This window comes from Cavia porcellus, unplaced genomic scaffold, assembly GCF_034190915.1.
Source record: "Cavia porcellus strain 051 isolate PalLab524CR breed Dunkin Hartley unplaced genomic scaffold, mCavPor4.1 scaffold_9, whole genome shotgun sequence".
Lineage (NCBI taxonomy): Eukaryota > Metazoa > Chordata > Mammalia > Rodentia > Caviidae > Cavia > Cavia porcellus.
Window position 1 is genome coordinate 15,543,302 of NW_026947492.1, and position 10,360 is coordinate 15,553,661.

Sequence of the window (10,360 nt, forward strand, 5' to 3'; positions counted from 1 at the left end):
AAGGAGGCTTCGGCTGGGAGCGATCCCAGGGCAGGCTGTACGGAGAAGAAAAATAAAAGAAAAGGTTGTCCACTGCCAGACTTTGTCGTGTGTCCTTCCTGCCGGCCGGGAGCGGACATCGACATTTGGAGGCCCGCACGGGGACTGATCACCCCCGAGACGTGACAGCGGACAACGCTCCAGTACAGAGCTGCGAGACAGGTGAGTTGGGGATAAGCCTGGGCTCTGGGTGGCGCGCACCTACAGGGCTTTTAGACTCCCCTCAGGCTCACGCGTAAGTGGCGGATTCCTTGGGCCTCACGCGGTGAGTAACATATTAAAAGATGGGAAACATGCTAGGTAGCAACACTAAGAGCGAGGGTGGTTGTGGAGAAAGCTCTCAAGAGCTTACAAAAGTACGCAGGGTATTTGAGCAGGCCCAGTCGGGGAGCTCCCGAGAGGGGCCCGTCAAGGGGAACAAAGATGCTAAGGAGAAGGACGGGGCTCTAGCCTCTGAGTCGTCTGACTCCGAGGACGAGGGAAAGTTGAATGGCAAGGAGGCCAAAGAGACCAGCTGTCAGGAGCCTAAGTCGCTCGATAAGGAGTCGCAGGGTTCTTTACCTTGGGGGCTGTTCCCGGAAGCGATCCCTCGCCACGAGGCGGCCGCCCGGGAGCTCCCTTCCTCTTCGCCAGAACAGGAAGTGATGCACGGGCCCCCATTTTCCGCCCAATCATGGCCGCCGTCTTATGCTCCGCCGCCGGCGGGTCGGTATTTTTACAGGCGGCTTTGGCAGGGGGGACGTTTGTCTCATGAGGTACATCCACCACCTGGGATAGATAGTGGCCCCTACGGGATATTTCCTGTACAAGTAGCTATGGGCCAGGGACGCAATGCATGGGAGCCTTTTGAGATAAAGCAGATTAGAGAACTTAAAAATGCAGTTACAACCTTTGGGCCGACTGCGCCTTACACCATTGCCATGCTGGAGAACCTGTCTTCTGGGCCCCTCACCCCCGCGGACTGGATTCAGCTGGCAAAGGCGTGTCTGCCCTCGGGCAGTTACCTGGATTGGCGAGCCTGGTACGCAGAGTTCTCTGCAGAGCAGGCTGAGAGAAACGCCAATCGGGGAAACCGGGGGTGGAACAAGGAAATGCTTATGGGAGAAAGTCGGCACGCTGATGATCAGACTCAGTTCCCCGGCGCTGTCTATGAACAAATCAATGCCATAGGGCTCCGCGCCTGGAAGCAGATAAGTGGTGCCGGAACAGCCTCCTTGTGTCTTTCAAAAATAATTCAGGGTACCACAGAGCCATTTGTTGACTTTGTGGCCCGAATGCAAGATGCTGCCGATAAGATATTTTCTGATCCGGGAGTGGCTCGACCGCTGGTAAGGCAGCTGATTTTTGAGCAATGTACAAAGGAGTGCAAGGCAGCGATAGCTCCTCATAAGAACAAGGACCTCAACGCCTGGATTAGGATATGTAGAGAGATAGGGGGGCCGCTCTCCAACTCGGGAGTGGCTGCTCTCCTGGCCGCGGCTGTACAGCAGAGGGGACCTTGCGGGTTAGAAGGGGAATGTAAGGCTAAAGGGTGTTTTGCCTGCGGGGAGCCAGGACACATTAAACGTCATTGCCCAAACAATGCAGATGCTAGGCCTCGCCCTAGGAATGAAGAACCATATGTTTGTGGGCGATGCAAGAGGGGATCACACAAAGCTGAGGAGTGTAGGTCGGTCTTTGATGCTCAGGGCAACCGTATTTGTGGACGAGATGTTAGAGGGCCAAAAAACGGCCAGAGGGGGCCCCCTTCACAGGCGGGCCCCCGCCCCAGAGACAGGACAGCTCAGGATGGCAGCCTTCAACAAGGGCCACCCCTGGGTCAGCAGGTGTGGACCTCAGTGTCGCCTCCAGACTTATATTAGTGCCTGATATGGGTGTTCGAGTGGTTGAAACCACCTTTAAGGGACCGTTACCCGAAAATTCCGTGGGTCTGGTGATCGGGAGATCCTCCACGGCCCTTCGGGGTCTCATAGTAGTCCCGGGGGTCATAGACTCAGACTACACAGGACACATTAAAATTATGGTTCAATCTCTTGTGGGTACTATGGTAATCAATAAAGGAGACAAGATAGCGCAGCTCTTGCTGCTCCCCAGTCTCCACAAGAGATTCCCCTCAAAGCAGAAAATTAGAGAAAGTCAAGGTTTCGGTTCCTCAGGGGAAGTCTTCGAGGGACTCCATATAACACTTGATAAAAGGCCCATGCTCTCACTTAAGGTCAATGGCAAGAATATAACAGGGCTCCTAGACACAGGAGCTGACCGTTCCATTATCTCTAGAAAGGATTGGCCCTCCAACTGGCCCACCAACACTGCAGATAACACGCTGCAGGGCCTGGGGATGATGTCAGCTCCTCAGGTTAGTGCTTCAACCCTGTTCTGGTGCGATGAGGAGGGTCATCAGGGCCATTTCCAACCATTTGTGTTGCAGTTGCCAGTGTCTCTATGGGGAAGGGACATCCTCACTCAGATGGATGTCACGCTTACGTCAAACTGCTCCCCCCAGGCTAAGGATATACTCAGGAACCAGGGATATACCCCCGGCAAAGGCTTGGGCAATGCCCTACAGGGTCGGACATCCCCAATACCAGTAGAGAACAAAAAAGGTAGGCAAGGGCTGGGTTTTTCTTAGGGGCCGCTGAAGAAGCTCTCCTACCCACTTCGATCAAAATCACCTGGAGGTCAAATGATCCGGTTTGGGTACCTCAGTGGCCCCTGCCTAAGGAGAAGCTATTAGCCTTGTCAGAAATAGTCAGTACACAACTTAGATTAGGACACATTAAGCCGCCAACCTCCCCATGGAACACCCCCATTTTTATAATTAAGAAAAAGTCTGGCAAATGGAGGCTGCTCCATGATCTAAGGGCGGTCAACGCGCAGATGCAGTCCCTGGGGGCGGTCCAGAGGGGGCTGCCAGCTCTCTCAGCCATCCCTCAGTCCTGGCCAGTTTATGTTATAGATCTTAGAGACTGTTTCTTCTCAATCCCCCTGCATCCAGAGGACACTCATAGGTTCGCCTTTACTTTACCCACCATTAACCAAGAAAGCCCTGATCTCAGATACGAGTGGATAACGCTGCCCCAAGGTATGGCCAACAGTCCCACTATGTGTCAGATTTACCTTGATTCCCTACTGGCCCCCCTACGGAAATCCTTTCCCAAGATAAGATGTGTGCATTACATGGACGACCTTTTGCTCAGCGGCAGGGACCCAGACATGCTAAATAATATGCTCGGCCAGTTGGTCGAGGCCCTGAGACAAGCTAATCTACATGTTGCCCCCGACAAGATTCAGGGAGGAGAAATGGTGACCTACTTAGGCGCGAGAATCTCGCCTATGCTAGTCTCTCCGCAGAAGGTCACCATTAGGACGGATGGCGTTAGGACCCTAAATGACATGCAAAAGCTATTGGGAGACATTAATTGGATTAGGCCATATTTACATATACCAAATTCAGATCTCAAATCCCTGTTCGACCTTCTAAAGGGAGACCCAGATATAGCCTCCCACAGGAGGCTCACTCCTGAGGCAAGAGCTGCCTTACAGAGAGTGGAAAAAGCCTTAGGTGGGGCTACCTTACACAGAATTGAACCAGGGCGACCCTTTGATGTCTGTTTGCTACAGACTAGTCTACAGCCCACAGCGGTGATTTGGCAGAAAGGACCATTACTGTGGATACACCCTAAGGTCTCACCTGCAAAAGTCATAGAGCATTACCCAGAGGCAGTCGCTTCATTGGCCCTTGAGGCGCATGATAGAGCTGTCCAACATTTTGGCTCAGGACCACAAGCCATCCGAGTACCCTATACCGCCAGCCAGATCAAGACCCTGGCTGCCTGCATAGATACATGGGCCATTCTGAGATGTGTTTTCCATGGGGATATAAACAATCAATACCCTAAAGACCCTATCTTGTCATTTGTCACTCAGCACCCTATAATTTTTCCAAAGGTTACTGCCTCTGAGCCATTAGTCCCAGCAACTACAATATACACAGATGGCTCCAAGACGGGGATAGGCGCCTATGTGATCCTAGGCAAGCCCCCGGTTACCATACAATTTGAACCTGATCAGCCTCAGGTGGTGGAACTGCAGATCGTTAAAATGATTCTTGAACGGTTCTCAGAAGCCATTAATATTGTCTCCGATTCTAGGTATGTGGTCAATGCTATGCAAGTGCTTGAGACTGCCGGTTTAATTAGATCCACTTCCACAGTGGCTGGGCTGTTCCTGTCTATCCAGACATTGCTTCAGAACAGACACCATAAGGTCTTCACCACCCACATAAGAGCACATACATCCCTGCCAGGGCCCATGGCACAGGGGAATGCGGCTGCTGATACTGCCACTCGCCCGTTATGGATTTTTACCTTACTAACACCAATCGAGCGAGCCCGTGCCTTCCATGATAAGTTTCATGTCAATGCCAGGACACTAGCAAACCATTTCCATGTTTCCAGAGCAGATGCACGAGATATCGTGCGACTATGTGACTCCTGTGCCACATACAAACCTGCCATACCGATGGGAGTAAACCCTCGAGGTTTGATCCCTGGTGATGTTTGGCAGATGGACATCACACATATACAGGAGTTTGGGACTCTTAAATATGTTCATGTTTCCACAGACACCTGTTCTCACGTCATATTCGCAACAACAGAAACAGGTGAAAAAGTGTCTAATGTGATCAATCATTGCCTGGCGGCTTGGGCCGCATGGGGCAAACCAAAAATATTAAAAACTGATAATGGACCAGCCTATATAGGCAAAGCCTTCAATGAGTTCTGCAAAATGATGGAGGTTCAATTAAAACATGGTATCCCATACAATCCCCAAGGTCAAGGAATCATTGAGAGGGCTCATAGAAGCCTCAAAGAAATTTTACAAAAACAAAAAGGGGGAGTAGGCCAAGGCCTGGCCCCAAAGGCACGATTATCCATGGCACTATTCACACACAATTTTTTAAATTTAAATAATGATAATTGCTCCCCAGCCGTGGAGCACTGCAACCCTTCCCCCAACCATAAAGGGTGGGTGAAGTGGAAAGATGCCCTGACAGGACAATGGATGGGCCCGGATCCAGTGGTCAGCTGGAACCGAGGCGCGGTTTGTGTTTTCCCACAGGAATCGGGACGAGAACCACTGTGGGTACCGGAGAGACTGACACGGGCGACAAAGCCCTCGACTGAAGATCAGACCTGCCCTACCGGAGATCCATCACAGACCAACCAACAAGATGAATAGAAATAGCGATAGCCCGAAATGGACAAGAAGATCCTCAGGCATATGCATGGCTCGCTCGCCTAGCCTACGACCGAGTCTAGGGGTGGTGAGCTTCCCACACTCCTCCTCTAAAAAATTATGACATAGCTGGGTAGGAGAGTCAATGACGGGTAAGAGCGTACTCCCCCGGTGCGACTCAACCTAAGCCAGGCCCTACCCCATCCTGCACGTAAGCCGCTGGACTGTTAGATGCTGCCCAGGTCTAAATTTCTCTCCGAGGGGATTTCTTTACGGAGAGGAAATGAATGCAAGCTTGTGTGCATCCAGGTTCCGTCCAGTTTGTGCCTGGCCCTAGAAAAAGGACGAGGGCCTCAGGGCCTTGGCAGACCATGGGACGGCCGACCAGGGTCTAAGCCAAGGACCTACGGTGGGCCTACGCATAGGGCATAAGCCTCTGCACCCAGTCCAGAAAGGGCTACGATGCGCACATTCATAAAAAATAAAAAAGGGGGAGATGTTGGGAGCCGCAGCCCCGAGCCCGGTCGCCTCACTTGGCGGACGTGAGGCCTGTAGTAAAGAGTAAAGCCTGAGGTAGATTACCCCTCCCTTCGAGCACGTTAGTTTCCTGCTTACCGCGTAAGCAACCCGCTCAACAATATAGTCTGCCTGGCAACTGATGATGTTAGCCAATCAGCTTGCCTTGCTTACTTTAACATGATTGGACACTGTATCCGTATATATACTGGTGCCACCCCTGGGGGGGAAGAAGAAGCCCGGAAGTAGAAGCCCAGAAGGAGCCGCGGGGAGCGGACCAAAGGAGGCTTCGGCTGGGAGCGATCCCAGGGCAGGCTGTACGGAGAAGAAAAATAAAAGAAAAGGTTGTCCACTGCCAGACTTTGTCGTGTGTCCTTCCTGCCGGCCGGGAGCGGACATCGACAATGTCCCATGCCCAGCTAAGAAGAAGGTATATTCTGATGTGGTTGGGTGGAATACTCTGTAAACATCTACCAAGTCCATTTGCTTACATGTATGATTCAATTCTATTATTTCTTTGCTGATTTTTTGTCTAACTGATCTATCCCTTTGTGATAATGGGGTATTAAGGTCTGCTGTTATAATTGTGTTCTTATGTACTTGATTTTTCATGTCCATTAGTATTTGCCTTATATAGTTTGGTGTTCCTATATTTGGTGCATATATATTTATAATTGTTAGTCCTTCCTCTTGAACTTTTCCACTAACAAGTATGTAGTGACCTTCTTTATCTCTTTTAATCATTTTAGGTTTGCAGTTCACATTGTCTGCAAATAGAATAGTTACCCCTGCTTTTTCAGGGTTCCTGTTGCATGGAATACTGTTTTTCATCCTTTGACTTTTTTTGTCTTTTTCATTTTTATCAGTACCAGGGATTGAACTCACAACTGCACACTTGCAAGGCAGGTGCTTATGCCACTGAGCTAAATCCCCAGTCCCTCATCCTTTGACTTTTAATGTGCACATTTCCTTTTGAGTCAGGTGTGTTTCTCATATATGACATACTGTGGGGTCCTGTTTCTTGATTCATTCTGTCAACATTTCTTTTGATAGGTAAATTGAGGCCATTTACATTGATGGCTATAGCTGATACGTACTGACTCAACTTTGCCATGTTATCTTCCAATTGTTTGCTTTCTGCTTTTTCCCATTGTTTAATTGCTTGTCCTATTTGGTGACTTCTTTCTGTTTTTATTCTGGCAATTGTGGCCATTTTTGTCTCTATCTAGTATGTCTCTCAATAGTTCTTTTAGGGTTGGTGGGCATAAATTTCTTCAGTTATTCTTTGTCATGGAAGTACCTTGTTTCTCCAATAAATTTGAAAGTTTTTCTGGGTACAACAGTCTAGGTTGAAAGTTGTTTTGTTTCAGAGCTTGAAACACCTCACTCCAAGCTCGTCTTGAGTTGAGGATTTGTGAAGAAAATTCTGCTGTGATTCTAATGGGTTTTCCTTGATAGTTGAGTTGTGTCTTCTCTCTAACAGCTTTTAGTACTGTGTTTTTATGTTGTATGTCTAGGATCTTAATTACTATATGTCTGGGTGTAGACAATGTTGGTTGTGACTGTTTGGCCTTCTATATGACTCACTTATCTTCATATCAGATTTTCCCCATGTTTGGGAAATTTTCTGCTATTATTTATGTGAATAGTTTACCTATGTCATTTGCGTTGACTCCTGCATCTTCTTGGATGCCTATTAGTCTTATATTGTTTATCTTGGCATCATATTGAAGTTGCTGGGTTGTCATTTCATTTTGCTTTTTTATGTTTAAAAGTTCTGTTCTTTCATGATTGCTAATTGTGATCCTGTCCTCAAGGTCAGAAACTCTATCCTCAGCTTCATTTAAGCAGTTTTGCCAGCTTTCCATAGAACTTTTTGTTTCTTGGCTATCTCGTTGAGTTTGTTTCGTGAATTCTGCTTGTTTTCTATATTGTTCATTCAAGATTTTAATCAGCTTCCCATACTCTTGTACTTCTTTATCTATTTCTTCTCTAGCTGCACTTAGCAATTCCTTGACTAAGGTTTTTTTTCTGTCTTTAAATGGGAGATTACTTCTAATTTGATTTCTTCTATAGCCTGATGGATTTGTCTTTTCATTTCACTTGCTATCTTTTCAGAGGTTTGCAATGTGTGTCTTTTAAAGTCCTCTATTTCAATGTCTTCTTTACTTACTCCTGATGGAGTAAATGTTTGAGATTGGATTTTGCTTTTTCATTTTGTCTTTTCACCTTTCAGGCTAATATTTGGTCTTTCAATCCCAGTAGTCTCCCCTATTGGTAGTGTGTATCTTAGGGTCCTACTGTGTGATTGATGTTTGTCTAACTGCTGGGTGCCACAATGAAGTGGTGAGCCAGTCACCTGAATTCTTCTTGCTGGGCCTGTGGGTGAGTCCTATATTCTTCCTAGGCTGACAAACCTAGGAGTATTGATGTAGATCAATCCTTAGTTCCTGCTGTTACTGTATCTTCAGCTTGTTCCAGGTCACCAGATCTCCCTATCTGTAGTGTTTGTCTCAGCTGGAGACCCACTGTGTCAATGGGTGTCTCCTAAGCCCTTCTTATTTTCTCCAGGTTGGGAGAGGACTTATTGGCACCCTCTTCAACCCACCTGATGTTCTCTGTGTGGAAGGACTCACCCACACTCTTGCCAAGCTCACCAAGGTTCTGCTTCTGGAGGGGGCTTGGCTTGGCTATCGCTCCTGTTTACAGCTGGAGGTGGCAAATTGTATTCCTATTTTAGAAGTAAACGCACCACATTGATGGCAATCTGCTGAGGTCTTCTGTCTGGATGCGGGGTTATTGAGTCTCACATCAACACAGTATGGTTAACCCACTGCAGCCCAGTGTTCTGAGGGGAGGAGTGAGAGCCGAAGATTAACAACAATACTATGTCCAGAAGGTGGGGGGTCCCAGAGGGCAGTGGTAGGATGATAGGGGCACAGAAGAGGCCAGTTTGGCCTGTTCCTGCTTGCCACTGGAGATCTTGTGTTCCCCTGGGGTTCTATGTCTAGCAGTGGACAATGGTATGGAGGGGGTGAGGAAGGGGTGAACTCAGGGGGCTTAGTCTTGTGTGCCACTGCTTGTCCTGGGTCCTGTGGCAGACATTGGGATGGTGGGGGTGTGGAAGGGGTGGGCTAGAGGGGCCCCCTTCTTGCTCACTGCTACTTATCCTGCGTCCTGTGGCAGATGACGGGATGGTGGGGATGTGGAAATGGCAGCCTTGGGGAGACCTGCTAAATCTTTTTCTTGATCCATTTTGCCAGTCTATTTCTTTTGATTGGTGGATTGAGAACATTATATTGATGGTTATAACTGACATGCATTGGCATATCCTTGTCAGGTTATCATGCTATGGGTTCTTTGGGTTCTGCTATGGGTTCGTTTTTTCTGTTCTGTTTAATTACTTGCCCCTCTGCCTGGTACCTTTTTCCTATTGGTTTTCTTGAAATTACGCACGTTGTTATCTCTAAAATATCTTTTAGAACACAATGTGCAGCTAGTTTTTTGGGCATGAATTTCTTTGTTGTGCTTCATCATGGAAATACCTTATTTTTCCATTATTTTTGAAAGACAGTTTTGTAAGTTACATCAATTTGGGTTCAAAATTACTTTGTTTCAGGAAATGAATGAAAGCTTCCCTTGACTTAAAGTTTTATGTTGAGAAATCTGCTGTACTTCTGATTAGCTTTTCTTTATAGGTGACTTGTTTGTTTTCTCTAACAGCTTTTACTGTTATGATTTTGTACTAATTTTCTGAAATCTTGATTATTATATGCCTTGGTGTAGAGTTATTTTGGTCTTGGTCAATTTGGGTTCTGTCTTATCTTTTTCCATACCTGTGATGTTTTCTGCCATTACTTCTATGAAGTTTTTTTTAATGTCATTTGTGCTGGCTCCTGCTTTTTCATTGACTCTAGTAAATATTACATTATTCATTTTTGCACTCTCTTGCAACTGTTGAATTTTTTCATAGTCCTTTATTATACTTAAGAAATCTTTCTTTCATGATTGCTAACTGAAATCCTGTCTTCTGTGATTGAAATTCTGTCTCCGTTTTTGTTCATGAGGTGTTGGAAACTTTCAATGGAATTTTTAATTTCCTGGACATCTATTTGAATTTATTTGATGAATTCTACTTCTTTCCTATGGTGAGCATTCATGGTTTTCAATATTTTTGTATGCTTCTCCATTTTTAAAAATCTATGTCTACTCTAAACTTGCTGAATAAGCCCTCCATTACGGTCATCATCTATTTTTTTAATCTGGGAGATTATTTCTGATCTCATTTCTTTTATAATCTCAAGGATTTGTTTTTGAACTTCTGTGGTTATCATTTCAGAAATTTCAGAGGGGCAACTTCCATGTGTTTTTCTCCATGTATTTGTCTCTTGGACTTCTCCTGGATGGCCAGGAGGTCTGGGGATGGGTTTTCCTTCTGCATACTATGTTTATTTTTTTCTATGTAGCTTTATAACTAGTATTGAGCTTCCCTATGATTTTTCTGTTCTCCAGAGGTATCTTCTATGTTTGGGAAGTTCTTACTGTTTGTGTCTGTCCCAAGATCCTA